The 18,211-nt window shown below is 41.9% G+C and overlaps 1 pseudogene; it reads left to right on the top strand.

Annotated features, from left to right (window-relative positions):
- Positions 1 to 4,684: 4,684 nt before the first annotated feature.
- LOC124286376 overlaps positions 4,685 to 18,211 on the top strand; it is a 31,607-nt pseudogene continuing 18,080 nt past the window's right edge.

Below are 18,211 nucleotides of genomic sequence, written 5' to 3'. Positions count from 1 at the left end.
ATGATTTCTGCCTTTTAAAACATTTTCTGCTGATTTGCATTAGTGAAAAACAAGTAAAACGTGTCTTTGATATTGTGAAAAAATGTTTAGTAACATCTACAACTGTCTTTGTTAACATTTTTGCTTACAAAGTAACATTTTTCCATTTCCGTTTGACACATAGCAATATCAATCGCCAAGACGCAGCAATATTCAAACAGTATCCATTTCACATGTAGAATGATTCTATAGGGTATAAAGAGAGCCTAGAAGACATGATCTATGCCACGAGAAATATGCCACGATTAACAGCTGAAGAGAGATAAAGAGCCATTGGGATGGTGCAGATGGGGTCGACATACAATGATGTTGCCAACGCCCACGGATGCCACCGTATCACGGTTATAAGACTTATTCAGGGCTTCAGATAGACTGGGGTCACCGTAGACAGACCAAGAAGTGGACGTGCACGCATCACAACACCAGCTGAAGATAGGTACCTCCGTCATTAGGGAAGGAGGGTAACGATTCTGTTGGCGTTTAGTGTATAATCTATGTCATCAGATTTGAGAGCTTGCATCTGCAAAAACCTAAAACTCTGCGCAGGATGAACGGGGATGACGTTGTAGACTACAGGTTAAACTACACCAAATCAGATTCCTTCCTTTAACGAGCACTTCAATGCAGGCAGAATCATCTGACAGCTGTGATTGGAAGATTTGTAGGATATTTAAATGTACATCCATCCAGTAAATAAGTCTGACCATATTTTGCAATATTTAGTGCTGTATGTTTCAAAACAAAGCTGAATGTGTGCAGAGATATTTTCAAGCATTTGACATTTGGTGCGGAACTGGGATGGTGTGTTCAACTTCCTGTAGTCGGAAAAGGAATTGATTCACCTAGCCAAAATGTTTGTTTTTATTGTGGCTTTAAGACCATACTGTCCACACCTATGCATTCTATGGCTGTTAACGAACTGGTTATTTTTAAGACAATATAATATTGCTGTGGAAGTCATTCGGTTTTGCGTAACCTGTTGCTGCAACGTGGAGAGGAAAACAGAGAAACCCCGTTAGCATGTAATTGCTAGTTTTCTCGACAGGATAAGACCAACAAAACCGATATCGTTCACGTGTCTATCATAACAAGCCTTATAGTTACACATTTCAAATATATTTACATGTGTACAAAGACTCCAATATTTCAACAGTTTCTTGTAAATTGATCTGTACGTGCATGTCGTGTAGTGTCGGCTGGTTGAGTTTGATATAGTATTCAAAAAACGAAATAATATAAAATATAGAATTCCAATGTAACTAAAGGTATGTTTTGCTTTACAGAAAACTATATTGCGTTGTCATATATGCCATATCTTCAGCGTAAATGCTGGTTTTGAAAAGTCTAGCCCAACGACCACGTTAATTATTGATCAGGAATATTGTTTTCAATCCTGTGCAGAAATGTACACAAGTTTTATATAGTTTTTCTACCCATGCTATTGAAAACAATTCGCGTCTCTCTTGAAGACACGTATAACGGCCAAATGAACGTTTTCGGTTAAACGTTTTCGGTATTAACACGTTTGAAAGGACCATATAATATTTGTCTGTGTAACTAATTATAACTATTGTTTCCAGAATATAATCTTATCACAGACAAAATACTTGTTTTGTGTTTTGTAGCCCGAGATGTTGATATCAGACAATCACACATGCTGGTAAATTGCAATTGTTGTAGAAATTAAAACATAACCCGAACGTAAATACGAAACGCCATCACAATTAAACCATTAAACTAACACTTACTATGTAGACACACATTTAACTTTAACCATAACAATTTTGATCACTTGGTCCAACTGATATGGATAATATTCCAGCAATATTTCAACGGGATACGCATGTGGGGCACCAAACCGAATTTGGTTGTTGGAACACCCTGGCCCAGCTGCCATCCCACATGTTGTCAAAAGTGAGTGTTTGAATTTAGTTTTATCCCGCTTTTAGCAATATTCCAGCAATATCACGGCGTGGTACACCTGAAATGGGCTTCATACATTGTACCCATAAATCGAACTCGGGTCTTCGTGACGAGCGAACCGTTTAAACATTAGGCTGCTTCATCGCAAAGAATTTCGAAAGAATTTTTTTCATCATGTTTAATATCTCTAGGACCCTTGTATACAGCTTACCAGGCAAATATGTCAGATATATGTGAAACATATGAGATACATGTGAAACATATGAGATACACGTGAAACGAGATACATGTGAAACATATGAGATACATGTGAAACATATGAGATACATGTGAAACGAGATACATGTGAAACATATGAGATACATGTGAAACATATGAGATATATGTGAAACATATGACATCGCAGAGTATTGTATACAAAATTATGTATTAAGATGTAATTTGCAAGACAAGGTTTCACATCCTGGGGTTCGTAACGCCTCCACGCCACGAATTATTAGCAAATTTACTGCAAATCGAAATTTTGCGTAGTGTTTACGGATACAGGTACATACAAAACATAGCATGTTATGTTCAAGAAACAAACATTTGAGCAACACACACACACACACATACATACACACACACACACACACACACACACACACACACTAGTACAAGTACTCGTTAATGTCTCAAACAATTTATCCGACTATTAAAGGGCCGTCATCCAATACTACACGGTATTGAAAAATGCCCTTTAGTTCTTAAACACGCCCTCACTATATGCATTACCTTAAACGAGCCATGACTGACTGACTGAGTTTGGTTTTACGCCGCTTTTAGCAATATTCCAGCAACATCACGGCGGGGGACACCAGAAATGGGTATTCGAACCCGGGTCTTCGGCGTGACGAGCCAACGCTTTAACCATTAGGCTACCCCACCGCCCCTAAACGAGCCATGAAGATCCGGGTCAGAATTGATCTTCAGTAACCCATGCTTGTCGTAAGAGGCGACTATCGGGATCGGGTGGTCAGGCTCGCTGACCAGCTTGACACATGTCATCGTATCCCAACTGATCAATGCTCATGCTGTTGATAGGATTGTCTGGTCCAGACTCCGTTATGTACCGACTTCCGCCATATAGCTAGGATATTGCTGAAACTAAACTCACTCGCTTAAACGAACCACGTCCATTCCTACAAAGGCAGATTCTTCATGTTTCGATGGACGCCAAATATACGTCAACGTCTAGTGAAAAGCCAGTTATCCTGCAGTCTTGTTGCAGCTTGCATTGTGTTAGATGAGTTGAAACTGGATTGCAGGATGAAGTTTACATGTGCACTTAATACGCTAACCAACCATGTTCAAACCATGACACCTGCCAAAGGTCAGATGTATAACTGGCATTTGACGTAATCCCGGACCAGTATACCTTAGCGTTCTGATAAGAAAGGTCAAGCGTGAGGGCTAATACAATTGTCTTCTATTTACTCAGGTCTTGTGTTGTGATAGTCGGTCGTGGAGGTACCTTGAGTTCATTCCCCAGTTCAATCTATAATTCTTAACTTATAAGGGCGGTGGGGTAGCCTAGTGGATAAGGCGTTCGCTCGTCACGCCGAGGTTCGACCCGGGTTCGAATCCCCACATGGGTACAATTTGTGAAGCCTATTTCTGGTGTGACAGATGTGATATTCCTGGAATATTGCTAAAAGCGGCGTAAAACCATACTCACTCACTCACTCACTCACTAGCCAGGAGGCCGTGAAAGAAGTTGGCCCCCTTATCATAGGACTAAGAACGAAGTTACGATCGCCGTAAGTCAAGGGGGGCTCTGTGCAAGCATGCCCAGGTCTTAGACGGTCGTGTACCATATAGGAGAACCCCACGACCAAGGCAGAGGTGCAGGCAACCCAACAATCATAATTAGGGAAAATATACAAACTCACCACAAGACATGATCCTTTCACAGCTCTTCTGTGCCAGTGATTGAATATGATAATTATTGTTCAATCATCAGACTATGTCTAACGTTTGAGACAAAATTATATATTTAAAAACAAAGGAATCAATTTATAGTTTTGCCCCAAAAGTGGTCATTCTATGACTGTATGCATACTGAACTTATCAAACCAATGTGTTGTACAGATGTGAAAAGTATGATGTACGCTAGTTGTGTTATGGGTGTTTTAACATCCTACAAACCGGTACTCTTCTTAATATGTTGTCGTTAATATGAGAGATCAGGGCCTCCTCTCACAAAACACTAAGGTGATCGTAAGTCACTAAGGTAACCTTAGTGCAATATTAAAGAATGGGAGTTAAGGTTAACCTTAGTAAAGGCTGCCTCGTGAAAGGAGCCCATGAACTGCAATTCCGGAGTGTCAGCTCTAAAAATCGTACATTTGCTTTGAGTTATAAAATGCGCTATCATTTGTTCGAGCGGTCTTGAAGATTGCTTATCTTAAATTGCATTAAAAACATTGCATCTGTTGCATGTCCCACTGTTACACGAGATGGCAATCTCACATAGCTGTTTATCGAGACACTATTACCTCATAGCTTTTGAATAGAAGAAGGCATATTGTCGCGTTATCTCCCTTAGCAAAACAAGTGTCAAAATTACTAGTAACCAAAGCGCGAGTACGCGAAAACGCGACAATGTCCCTTCCAGAACTCCATACTTAACGGTTGTCCTGGTGTTGTTGGGTGTTTTCTCCAGATAACTGGGTCATAGCCCAGCATAAAAGCCGCACTTAGTGGCGCTTAGCTGTCTAGGAGAATTCGCAGCCATTGTGGGAGAGAGAGGTTTGCAAAGATGGACACTCAGCAACTTGTATCTCGTCTGAATCGTGACACTGCTCTGCAGGCTCTGGGAACATCCGTGGCCCTGTACGTGGCGTACCGAGTGGTCAAGTTCCTGGTGTGGTATCAGCGTCTCTTCAGCTTCTTCAACAACTGTCAGGGCGCGAAGGACTTCTCCTGGAAGACGGGGAACATGCATTTGGTGAGTCAGTATATCTCGTTCTTGGCCATTGTTGTTCTTGATCGAAGGTGTTTAAGTTAACCCATTTTTGCATATGGTCCCTTTTTGGGGGACTGGTACTTCAAACAAGCATTTCTCTCCTATTGTTGAAGTATAGACGTGAATGAAACTGAGTAAATTGTTTAGTGGTTGAACCATTTACATTACTTGTAGAGTTTACGTTCTTTAAGCATGGCAACTTCCAGTGAAACTCGTGATTGGAAAAAAATTTCATTATGATCTTCCCCAGCAGAAGACTTAGGGATACATTCATCAACTATGATGTTTTGTTCATCAGAAAACATTTTATGGGATCAAGAATGCCCATGAAATGTTCAGTTTTCAATTTGTTAATACACATAGTTTCATATATAAAGCAGTTTGGTTTATTCCATGAAAGCTTTCACATGAAAAGAGTCAATTTTAAGATTTAAGAAGTTGATCTCCCCCACCAAAGCCTAATGAATTACGTAATTCACTCATCTGCATATTGTCCCATTTATGGGACGCACTTTTGCAGTGCAAAAAAAGTATGGACAAATTCATTTACTGGTAAAATGACACCTCATTCCTTTCGTTTCTTGCCAAAAGAAACCAGCTCACAAAATTTGATGAAAATCTAAGACCCTATGCATAAAGGGGCTAATATTGTATATAATGCATTTACTCTGTTACTGATACATTTCGTGCGTCGTTTATTGTTCAAACTGGTACTAAAATACTGGTCCAAACTGGTCAAAATATTAGGAATAAATGAACATGAAATTATTTATGCCCCAAAAGGCATGTGAGTGAGTGAGTGAGTGAGTGAGTATTGTTTCACGCCACGTTTAGCAATATTTCAGCAATATCACGTCGGGGAACACCGGAAATGGGCTTCACTCATTATGCCCATGTGGGGAATCGAACCCGGGTCTGCTGCGTGACGAGCGAGCGGTTTAACCACTAGGCTACCCCACCGCCCCTAAACGGCAATGCAATGAGAGAGGAATTATTATGTATGCCTTGGTTGTGTAGGTTTGAAACGCATCTCTGCTTAAAGAAGAGTCAATTGTACAATTCTGAATAAAACATGGTCATGTGTTTGCTTAACGCTCCACTCAGCGACATTACAGCCGTGTGACGGCGATTTGTATATAGTCGAGTCTGGACAAGACAATCCAATGATTGACATCATGAGAGACAATGACAGAGCATGTTCATGAACCACTATCAAATAGTGATGATATCAGGTGTCAGAAGGTGAGCGGTTCCTGTCCAACGGTGTCACCCGTCCTAAACATGTACACCAGCAAATCAATTCTTCACCTGAAGATTCGGGAACGCATGGTACAAGTCCAAATAGGGAATTGCATCGAACATCCTTTTTGTCATAGATGCATCAATTATCAAATGGCCTCCATATGTCCAAAATGCAACTGTTTTAAAGCCTTGTCCTGTGTTTTGTAACCTTGATCGTATAACTGAGTCGTATGATAAACATTGAAATTCTTGTAAATATTGGCTGAAATGAAGAGAAGGATGACTATTAGAAAGTTGAAATCATTCCCTTAGTTGAGAGTGTGTCACTCTGAATAGTCATGAATGGATCTAAATATAAAACACAAATGGTGACAGAAAATGAAATAACAGTTTTATGGTTGTCAGATGGACTTTCAAGTGTCTGGAAATAGTTTTGGGAGCGTTAGTTAATAATATCACTTTGTCTGAACCCTTGAAAATCTGGGTTAGAATTGATCTTCAACAACCCATGTTTGTCGTAATACTCGACTAACGTGATCACTGACTTGGTTGACACATGTCACCGTATCCCAATTGCGATTATTTACAGACCGCCGTATGCAGCTGGTATATTGCTGAGTGCACCGTTCAACACTAAACAAAAACACAAAAAACACTTTGTCAGTCTACGATCATGGCGAGCGAGTGATCTTTTATGACTCAGCAAACCAACAACACATATGAATGTCACGGCGACCTCTTAACAAGGCCAAGGACAGGCTACACAACTGTGTTGTCAGCAACTTGAACATTGTCCAACCACGCACAGAACTATTATTATATCGTATTGACAAATATGTTAGAAATATTATTTTATAACCGCATATTTTGTGGCCTTTTTGAAAGTTGCAGCTGAATATATGTGCGTGTAAACAAACCTGTGTGGCCACAGACAGTATTGTTGATAATCTTCGTCACGAAGACGTGACAATCATTTTTCAAAGTATGGTACTTGTTATGGGGTGTGCATAGCCTGCTCCGGTCGTCTTTTCAGCTTCGTCAACGAGTGGAGAAAATACAACCCCTTTTTGTAGTATTGATCAGGTTTCGTGGCTGAAGTAGGGTCTGTTTGGAGCTTGTGTGCTGTTATGAAAATGGCTTTTTAAAGACGTACACAATCCCAGAGACCACATTGAGATGCATTTAAAAACGCTGATACTATGTGAAGAAGAAGCATTATCTGTATTTTCCACATTTCGTTTCAGTATGTTTAAAATGTCAGTGCATGAATGGATCGGTGACCATAGATCTTGACATATGCTCCCCATCAAAAGTTTAGACTAGTGTAAATGAAGCCACTTACTTAAGTCAACTCTTCTAAACTAGATTTTGCTAAATTGTCCATACTGTTTAAAGGTGCTGTTTAGACATGAACTGATGATGTATTGTAAACCAAATTCGTAACGTTGAAAAGGTTATTGTCACATGTTAAAAATATGATGAAACTGAGTGAAAATTGGCGAATTTTTTACAAAAAATTAAACCACAACACAGCCGTTCACATGCACGATATTTGCACATGCTTTTTAGCAATTTAATGCATGATCCTCGTGCAATCCATCTGCATAAAGTTTGCAGTTGGTTCCCCAAAGTTGGTGGAGAAATTCATCTTCGATGTAATCATGCATATATGCATAACATATAGCGAGTGCTTTAAGTGAGTCTAAACTTTTGATGGGTAGTATATGTTTGAGGTTAGATCTCTATGACTGTATTCTCCCAAACTGACAGGCTGTGATGTAGCTGAAATGATGTTCACAGCATTGACTCAGCCACTCACTTACCAATCCATCCACTCACTCACTCACTCACTAACTCACTCACCCACTCACTCACTCACTCACCCACCCGTCCACTCGCCCACTCACACACTCATCTACTAACTCACCCATCCACCCACTCACCCATCCCCCCACTCAGTCACAACCCACTCACTCATCCGCCCAGTCACCAACCAACCCACCTACTCATTCACTCACTCACCCATCCAACCATCCTTCCACTCATGGAGATCATTCACGGAGATCATTCACTCTGTGCACTCCGCTGCAGTGTGGTTGTATTTCAGTACCCACTGGATTTTGAAAAGCGTGTTGCAGTGGAGCAGGAATGGATGAGGAAATTCCCCAAGTACTACCGACTCTGGATAGGGCCGTTGCATCCAGTCATTAGGGTCTACCACCCAGATACCATCAGAGCCATCATCAAGTCTTCAGGTGATTGATTGGTCGGTCGGTTGGTTGGTTGGTTGGTTGGTCGGTTGTCAGCTGGTTGGATGGTTGGTTGATTGGTTCGTTGGTTGGATGAATGGATGGATGGATGGATGGATTGATAGATGGTTGGACGGTCGGTTGGTTGGTTGGTTCGTTGGTCGCTTGTCAGCTGGTTGGATGGTTGGTTGATTGGTTGGTTGGATGGATGAATGGATGGATGGATGGATGGATTAATAGATGGTTGGACGGTCGGTCGGTTGGTTGGTTCGTTGGTCGCTTGTCAGCTGGTTGGATGGTTGGTTGATTGGTTGGTTGGATGGATGGATGGATGGATGGATTGATAGATGGTTGGACGGTCGGTCGGTTGTTTGATTGATATGGCGGCATTGTGTACATAATCGAGTCTGGACCAGACAAGCCAGTGATGATCAACACCATGACGTCCACCAGAAATGAACTAATTTGTGTGTACCCATTTGTTAAAGACTCAAACCATCGTTTGTTCTAAAAGAATGTAAAATACTCATACAGATTTAAGCATTTACCTTTGGATAAAATACGTGAAATGTGAATTAACAATCTAATAATAATCTCAAGTAGGTTTCGGTAAAGTTTAATACAAATATTAACCAATTTCGTGATCATTCAAGAAGCTTTGACCATCTCATTAATTGCACAGAGCCAAAGCAAAGGGGATTTGGGGGCCAATATGAAGCAATTGTTCCCTGGTTGGGGGAGGGTCTCCTGGTTGCTGGCGGGCGCAAATGGTACCGATCTCGCCGCCTCCTCACTCCCGCCTTCCACTTCGACATCCTCAAACCCTACGTCGACGTCACCAACAAAGCAGTGGACATCATGCTGGTTAGTGGACTACATGTTAGCACATGCCTTCGTCGGCTTCGCTCCGATACATTCAAGTTTGCACTAGTTAGATGAAATGTCAGATGTTAGATGCCCCCTGCCACGAAAACATTTTCCCAGAGGAGCATTTCCCCTAACCTTTGCATTCACGATTTATGCGCCCCAACCCCCAACCCCTCTCCAAAATCCTGAATCCGCCTCTGCACTCATTCAACACATTAACGCTCACACGCAGAAACGCACATACTCGCGCACGCATATACAAACACACGCACACATATACACTCATTGGTACATTTTTATTCAGATTAATGGTGATTCTATATTGTGATTTTCTTTAAGAAAAAAATAATTCCCAAATACCAGGTGTATACTTATTCTGAACGTCAGTTTATGTTACATCTCGTTGACCATAACATCTGAGGTTCGGATCACATTGTTCTTTCCTATCACGTCTGTTCTGAATGTTAACATTGACTTACATCGATAAACAGCCCTCAAATCGCTCTCTCCCACCCATCAACAATTGTTTAACAGGGGAAGATGGACAAGCACGTGAAGGAAGGCTCCAGTTTCGACTTGTTCAACATGGTCAGTATGTGCACGCTTGATATCCTGTTGAGATGCGCCATGTCGGTCAAGGAAAACATACAGCAGCATGGGTGAGTACGGGGAATTTGATGGACAGCAAGATACGTGAATACGGGGAATTTGATGGACAGCAAGATAAGTGAATACGGGGAATTTGATGGACAGCAACATGGGTGAATACGGGGTACTTGATGGACAGCAGCATGGTTGAATACGGGAAATTTGATGGACAGCAAGATACGTGAATACGGGGAATTTGATGAACAGCAGCATGGGTGAATACGGGGTACTTGATGGACAGCAGCATGGGTGAATACGAGGAATTTGATGGACAGCAACATGGGTGAATACGGGGTACTTGATGAACAGCAGCATGGGTGAATACGGGGAATTTGATGGACAGCAGCATGGGTGAATACGGGGAATTTGATGGACAGCAGCATTGGTAAATACGGGGAATTTGATGAACAGCAGCATGAGTGAATTTCGGGAATTTGATGAACAGCAGCATGAATTTGATGAACAGCAGCATGGGTGAATACGGGGTACTTGATGAACAGCAATATGGGTGAATACGGGGTACTTGATGGACAGCAGCATGGGTGAATATGGGAAATTTGATGGACAGCAAGATACGTGAATACGGGGAGTTTGATGAACAGCAGCATGGGTGAATACGGGGAATTTGATGGACTGCAGCATGGTTGAATACGGGGAATTTGATGGACAGCAACATGGGTGAATACAGGGAATTTGATGAACAGCAGCATGGGTGAATACGGGGAATTTGAATGGACAGCAGCATGCATGGGTGAATACGGGGAATTTGATGGACAGCAGCATGGGTGAATACGGGGAATTTGATGGACAGCAGCATGGGTGAATACGGGGAATTTGATGGACAGCAAGATGGGTGAATACGGGGAATTTGATGGACAGCAGCATGGGTGAATACGGGGAATTTGATGGACAGCAACATGGGTGAATACGGGGAATTTGATGAACAGCAGCATGGGTGAATACGGGGAATTTGATGCACAGGAGCATGGGTGAATACGGGGTACTTGATGAACAGCAGCATGGGTGAATACGGGGAATTTGATGGACAGCAACATGGGTGAATACGGGGAATTTGATGAACAGCAGCATGGGTGAATACGGGGTACTTGATGGACAGCAACATGGGTGAATACGGGGAATTTGATGGACAGCAGCATGGGTGAATTCGGGGTACTTGATGGACAGCAGCATGGGTGAATACGGGGAATTTGATGGACAGCAGCATGAGTGAATACGGGGTACTTGATGAACAGCAGCATGGGTGAATACGGGGAATTTGATGGACAGCAGCATGAGTGAATATGGCGAATTTGATGGACAGCAACATTGGTGAATACGTTGAAATTAATGGACAACAACATGGATGAATAGGGAATGAGTGAGTGAGTGAGTTTAGTTTTACGCCGCACTCAGCAATATTCCGGCTGTCTGTAAATAATCGAGTCTGGAAAAGACAATCCAATGATCAACAGCATGAGCATCGATCTGCGCAATTGGGAACCGATGACATGTGTCAACCAGGTCAGCGAGCCTGACCACCCGATCCCGTTAGTCGCCTCTTACGACAAGCATGGGTTGCTGAAGGTCAATATTCTAACCCGGACCTTCCGGGTAGGATGAATAGGGAGAATATAATAGAGAATATGATACTTCCTGAGTACAGACATGTAATTTCAAGATAGGTGTCGCTGATGCCAATATATGGTGTTGATAAAAGCAATATCTTACGCTATTTTGTAGATGTAAGTTACCGCTATTCACAATGTAAAGGCATTCTTCTCTGTGATATGATACACCATCTAAGCTGTAACAGGGAGGACATTCTTTAACAAGGAAAGCATTTCCGGTGTGCACTTAAAGGAGGATCAAGACTTTTAGCAAAATCATTTCTTTTGAAACTGTTGAATTCAACATTTTTGTTTTTCAGGCAAACACACCCGTATGTAATCGCGGTCACCGACTTACTCACTCTGGCTACAGACCGAACCCTGTAAGTGTACGAGACGCTCTGCGAACAACATATTTTGATATTGGATGTTAGCACTGCATGGTATATGTGCGTATGTATATATGCGTGTGGTTGAGCGTCTGTAAGCATGTGATTGTGGATATATAAAGACCTGTTTGGTTTCTTGAGGCTGGTAAGCCTACACGTTAGGTACATGTGTGTTTGTGTGTTTGTGTGTCTATCTGTCTGTCTGTCTGTCTCTATGTGTGTGTGTGTCTCTCTCTCTCTCTATCTCTCTCCCTCCCTTCCTCCCTCCCTCCCTCTGTGTGTGTGTGTGTGTGTGTGTGTGTGTGTGTATGTGTGTGTGTGTGTGTGTGTGTGTGTGTGTGTGTGTGTGGTGTTGTCACGTATATTTATGAGTGTCCTTCATACAGCTACAAATTAACATGTGTATGGCCGCAAACCACACTTGGGTATCCTAATTTTCCTTTGAGTTACCCAATAAATTGTACTCATCTCACTCAAACTCAATTGGGTATTTTGCCGTTTTCCATTAATTTTAAAAATATAAAAATGTTTAAATGTTAGTGTTTGTTATTTATGTTTGATCTTTAACATGAGAAACGATAAGAAAGACTGCAAGTTGTCAAGTTCATGTCCTGAAATAGAACCTCTCTGTATACTTCAGTTATATATATATATATATATATCAACGCATTCTACGATTTGACATTTTCGTGTGTACGCACATTTATTGAGTATTTACCAAAATTCAAGCGTACTTGTACACAATAGACTTGTACGCAGCTAACTTTTTGCGTACTTTACGCAGATACGCAGCTTATCTGTACCTCTGTCAGGCCGCACTGGAACTAATAGAAGTAGTTCCATTCGATGCAAGAATGATAAAGAACTTACTTCTGTATTCAGCACCCCTTTGCACTTCTTTGACTTCATCTTTTACAACACGTCCAAGGGGAAGAAGTTCAAGCAGCAGTGTACATGGCTATGCGGAAAACATCATCGACAAGAGGCGACAGACCTTGGTCAGTTCTTGTGTGGTCAACAGTGTACTGTATGTACTGAGAGGGCGGTGGGGTAGCCTAGTGGTTAAAGCGTTCGCTCGTCACGCCGAAGACCCGGGTTCCATTCCCACATGGGTACAATGTATGAGCTAATTTCTGGTGTCCTTCGCCGTGATATTGCTGGAATATTGCCAAAAGCGGCGTAAAACTAAACTCACTCACATTGCACTGAGTAGGTAACAGGGAAGCTGAAGATCAATTCTAACCCGCATCTTCACGGATGTTGAATATAGTGGAGGGAAAGGAACCTATATCATTTGCAGACGACATGCTGTTTTCTTGACACAATTCAAATTGGTCACAACTCAAATTAAAATCTCACTTGAAGCGAAAAAAGGGTAAAATGAAATATGCATATGATGGAAGTTTGGAAGTGAAAACAATATAAGTATCTTGGGGCCATGTTTTACTTTAATCTAAGTATGCAGGAAGCAATGCAGAATACTTGTAAGGTAGCACTCTGTGAACTTCAACGTTAAATATATTCTGGTGGTAATCCGCACATGGGTCATATTTGACATGAAGTTTTGAAATATGATATTTTAATATCTTAAAATTATTACTCTTGTATGGAACAATGTACTGTGTGTCATGTGTGTTAAAATGTACTTTGGGTGCAACCTGTGTATGTGACATTAACGGGGTATAAGGGTATGGTGTGAGTAGTAATGAATTGTGTGTAGGAGAGTGACGGTCCCCCCGAGGCCCGCTACCTGGACTTCCTGGACGTCCTGCTCAGTGCCAGAGATGCTGATGGCAAGGGTCTCACCCGGCTAGAGATCAGGAATGAAGTCGATACGTTTCTGTTTGAAGGTATGGTCATTAATCCTACACCATGAATTTTTGTCGTTGTCACTTGATGAGGATTGATGAGCTTAAGAAGCTTTGAAATAGTTGAGATGTTAATTCAATAGCAATGTTCTGGCAACATCACGGCGGGGAACACCAGAAATGGGCTTCACACATTGTGCCCTTGTGAGGAATGGAACCCGGGTCTTCATAACCACGAGGCTACCCGCCTCCCCAATTGATCAAGAGGACAAACTGATTGCATTAATAAATTCATCCTTTCAGTACATCATTTAGAATGTGAAATATTGAAGTACACTTAGCATTCCGTGAGTCTTGACGTATGCATTAAGTGTGGACCATGTACAGAATCGGGTGGATTAACGATTCAATAGGTTTTATAAAGGGGTCCACCAGCCAGAAACCTGCAGCTAATATCGAAAAGACATGGTCTCGGCACAAAGGGTTAGCAGAAAAGGATTTATCTATAAATATATAAAAGATTTTCAACTTTGCTACGAAAAATATTGACCACCGGATGCTGCTGTACAAACAATCTTAGCGTTTTCTCTGTCGGAAGTCCATGTTAAGGTGTGGGAGTTGCGATAACATCCGCGCTAAGATCACATTGTCCAACGGCACCCAGCTAAATGGAGTATTTGTTGTTTCCTTTTGGAATAACTTTAATTTGAAATGTATGTTTTTAGGCTATATTTCATTGTTTAAAGGACACGACACAACGGCCAGTGGGGTATCATGGACGCTGTATTCCCTATCGTCCAAACCCGAGTACCAGACCAGGATCCAGGAGGAACTGGACACATTGCTGGACGGAAGAGAGTCCAAGCACATCACCTGGTAGGGCACATAAATTGTTAGGTTGGGCACATGACCTACTTTGGTACATCACCACTTTGAGCACATCACATGGTAGGGTACATCACCTGAAAGGTTACATCATTTGTCAGATACATCACCTCGTGAAGAGCATCACTAAGTAGGGTAGTTCACCTAGTTAGGTTCATCACCTCGTAAAGCGCATCAATAAGAATGGTCACCACCCATTCTGATATTGCATATGATCTGGTAGGGTACACCACCCGTTCTGATATTGCACATGATCTGGAAGGGTACACCACCCGTTCTGATATTGCACATGATCTGGAAGGGTACACCACTCGTTCTGTTATTGCACAGGGTCTGGTAAGATACACCATCAATTCTGGTAGAAACATGGTCTGGTAGGGTACACCACCCGTTCTGATGGACACATGGTCTTGTAGGGTAAACCAATCGTTCTGGTAGGACACATGGCCTGGTAGGGTACACCACCTATTCTGATATTGCACATGGTCGGGTAGGATATATGATCTGGTAGGGTATACCGCCCCTTCTGATAGACACATGGTCCGGTAAGATACACCATCAATTCTGGTAGAAACATGGTCTGGTAGGGTACACCACCCGTTCTGATGGACACATGGTCTTGTAGGGTAAACCACTCGTTCTGGTAGGACACATGGCCTGGTAGGGTACACCAGCCATTCTGGTGGACACATGGTCTGGTAGGGTAAACCACTCGTTCTGGTAGGACACATGGCCTGGTAGGGTACACCACCAATTCTGATATTGCACATGGTTGGGTAGGCTACACCACCCATTCTGGTAGACACATGGTCTGGTAGGCTACACCACCCATTCTGGTAGACACATGGTCATGGTCTTGTAGGGTACACCACCCGTTCTGGTGGACACATGGTCTTGTAGGGTAAACCAATCGTTCTGGTAGGACACATGGCCTGGTAGGGTACACCACCTATTCTGATATTGCACATGGTCGGGTAGGATATATGATCTGGTAGGGTATACCTCCGCTTCTGATAGACACATGGTCTGGTAAGGTACACCACCCGTTCTGGTAGACACATGGTCTGGTAGGGTACACCGCCCGTTCTGGTAGACACATGGTCTGGTAGGGTACACCGGTTCTGGTAGGACACCGCACGCTCTGGAAGGACACATGGTCTGGTAGGGTTAACCCCCTTCTCTAATAGGGCACATGACCTGGTTGGGTAGTGCCAATATTAGATCATAGATCCATACCTGTTGAGACTGTATATATTGATATATTTGACCGTTGGGTTGGAGATGTTTGAGCAGATGAAGGGATAACGAAACCTTTATATATTTTTAGGGATGACATCCCCAAGATGGAGTATATGACGCGATGTCTGAAGGAAGGGCTGAGGATCCACGCAGTCGCTCCCTACGTCAGTCGGAGACTGGTACACCCCATGGATATTGACGGGAAGATCTTCCCTGCAGGAACAGTCGTGTCACTGGGGTTGTGGAACATTCATCACAACCCGGAAGTGTGGGAGGACCCGGAAGTCTTTGATCCTGATCGGTTTCTGCCCGAGAACATCCAGAAGAAGGACCACTACGCATATGTCCCCTTTTCAGCTGGCCCGAGGTAACAGTACAGCTGTAGTGGTGTGTCGAGCCTGTCTCCCTTAGGATCGCTGAGGTCCTTGGAGTTCCATTAGTTTGGTAGTGACCTGTGCAGTGTCATCTGAACATTTTGACAAAATGTCAATGACAGACTATACTACAATGTTTCAATTAACCCTTTAAGCTTACAGGATGTTGATTGATATATCGGCGTGACCACCTGAGTCAAAAAGTATGAGTTGTTTTTGAGCAAATGCTTTCTATAATCATAAGAATATTTCTACTAAAAGCAGGTTCCATTATAAGATTCCTAAGTTGAGCTTCTAAGTATCTGTTCAATGTGTGCGAGCCAAAATCATGAATAAATACAGGAATAATTTTCGAACTTTGCTTTTTACCAGAATTGTCTTTGTGATGTATAATGTTATTATAGACAAGGAATAATTATTTCCAGAACTGTATTCTGGATCGGTTATTTTTTATTATAGAAGCAAATTTATAATTTCTTTAATTTTCTGGACACTTTCCTTTCTAATATGTAACAATATATCAAATGCCGAAATATCTTGTAGAATATTACAGAATATGTGAGATTGGGGCATTGTTCGTATTAATATTTACTTTTCAGAAACTGCATCGGACAACATTTCGCCCTCCACGAGCAAAAGGTCATGATAGGAAGAATTCTACAAAGGTATGTTTTCTTTCATAGGAATCACTATGTGTGATTTCAGCCGCTGTTATTTTAAAAGATGTAGTCTTGTAGTGTCATAAACAGCACAAACTATAGAAACTTACTTGCTTGGTAACGATGTTAGCATCTACACCGAGACGTCGCATCCACTGCAATAAAACATTGTCTATCCATAAAAATGGGTTCCTGTTATAGAAATTTTTAATTCTAGAAACCTTTCTTGTTTTTGAAGCGTTTGTGCAAACTGAAGTCAGTTTCAGAATTCCACTAAAGTTCTGTGGACAAATTGATCTACTATGTCATTAATTTTCATTGAGAATACAGTACAGAACATGATGTGTTACAGATACAATCTGGAGGTAGATACAGGCCACCGAGCAGGCCGGAAGGATGCCGGTATTATGAAGGCCACTGAAGGACTGTGGGTGTTCGCAAGGCACAGACACTGAACATTCCGATTATAATATATATGTTGTGCCTGAGCCATATCAGTTCTCGTGAATCTCACCAAAGCGAGAGACGGGGGTGCGAGACCTCCACCACCAAGGATCCACACATTTCTCAAACGGAAAGCCCTGATTTAACTGAAATAAATTTTCTAATGCACTTTTAATCTCATTCACTTAAGCATTTTACTCACTTTGACGAATAGCTGTACGCTTCTATCATGTGAATGTGTGTTTAACTTTAGAGCTTCAGTTATCATCTAAAGACATTTAAATAAGTATATATGTTTGTAGATCAATAAAACTAGATCGAACATAAATCTCACACATGTTTTATAACGCAACATCATAATCAGAGCGAATAGTTGACCATCATGTGTGAGCCATTCACGATAATCAGCGCGAATATTTACATTCAAAAACATTGTCATGCATGAGCCTTCCACGTCTTAAGAACGTAACCCTGCAGTGTTCCCCTTAACAGATAAAGAGGGGTAATCATTGTTCAAGCACAAGAGCAGATTTTAGGCCTCTGAGAAATGGAATAATAACAAAACAGGAATGGCGTTACATTTTAGTCCATTAAATTCTTAAATGAGCTCCTGTAAGCTTAAACCTTCTCGATCAACAGCCGATTGCTATCTGGACCCAGTCTGCCTTGAAGAGTCCCACTTCTTGACTGTGTTTGTTGTTAACGGGAAAACCCATATAGCCGAATGACCTATCTGGGACACACCGGCACAGGGTTTGTTTCCATTATCACAGGATCTTGTTCAATACATTGTGGGTCGGGTCACTCGCTGGGTTTACAATCACCCGCTGG

Source organism: Haliotis rubra, unplaced genomic scaffold (genome assembly GCF_003918875.1).
Source record: "Haliotis rubra isolate DU_JTF1 unplaced genomic scaffold, ASM391887v1 Scf381, whole genome shotgun sequence".
Taxonomy (NCBI): Eukaryota; Metazoa; Mollusca; class Gastropoda; order Lepetellida; family Haliotidae; genus Haliotis; species Haliotis rubra.
Note: the sequence above shows the minus strand (reverse complement) of the source record. Positions and strands in the feature narration are given on the sequence as shown.